This window comes from Halyomorpha halys, unplaced genomic scaffold, assembly GCF_000696795.3.
Source record: "Halyomorpha halys isolate HHAL.00 unplaced genomic scaffold, Hhal_1.1 Scaffold167.1, whole genome shotgun sequence".
Classification (NCBI taxonomy): Eukaryota; Metazoa; Arthropoda; class Insecta; order Hemiptera; family Pentatomidae; genus Halyomorpha; species Halyomorpha halys.
The window spans coordinates 669,784-670,192 of record NW_027106937.1 but is presented as its reverse complement, the minus strand read 5'-3'; positions in this window follow the sequence as shown (position 1 = coordinate 670,192).

Sequence of the window (409 nt, the reverse complement as noted above, 5' to 3'; positions counted from 1 at the left end):
TTTTGTAAGTAATCATTCTGTGATTGTAATGTGACCACTGGTTATTTGTGAAAACTAAGATTAATTTTTATGTAGCGACTAAAAAGTATGATTCAAATTGAAATAATAGTAGATATATATTTTTTAAAATGCAATGCTATATTTTTCAAGTGGAAATATAATAGATATATAGTTTTTAGCAGGGATTGCTATAATATTTTGTTATTACTGATTATTTTTTATATATAAATTTTTTAAATTCTGAATTTTGAATTCTAGTACTTATAAAAAATATTTTATAACTTTCAACTCCTCATCCAGTTACAAATGATGAAATAATAGATAGGATCTTAAGTGAAAAAGGTAAGAAATCTTAACTTTTCTTTTAATTATTTTTCAAATATTACTTTGTCCTTTTTCTTTTCAGAAA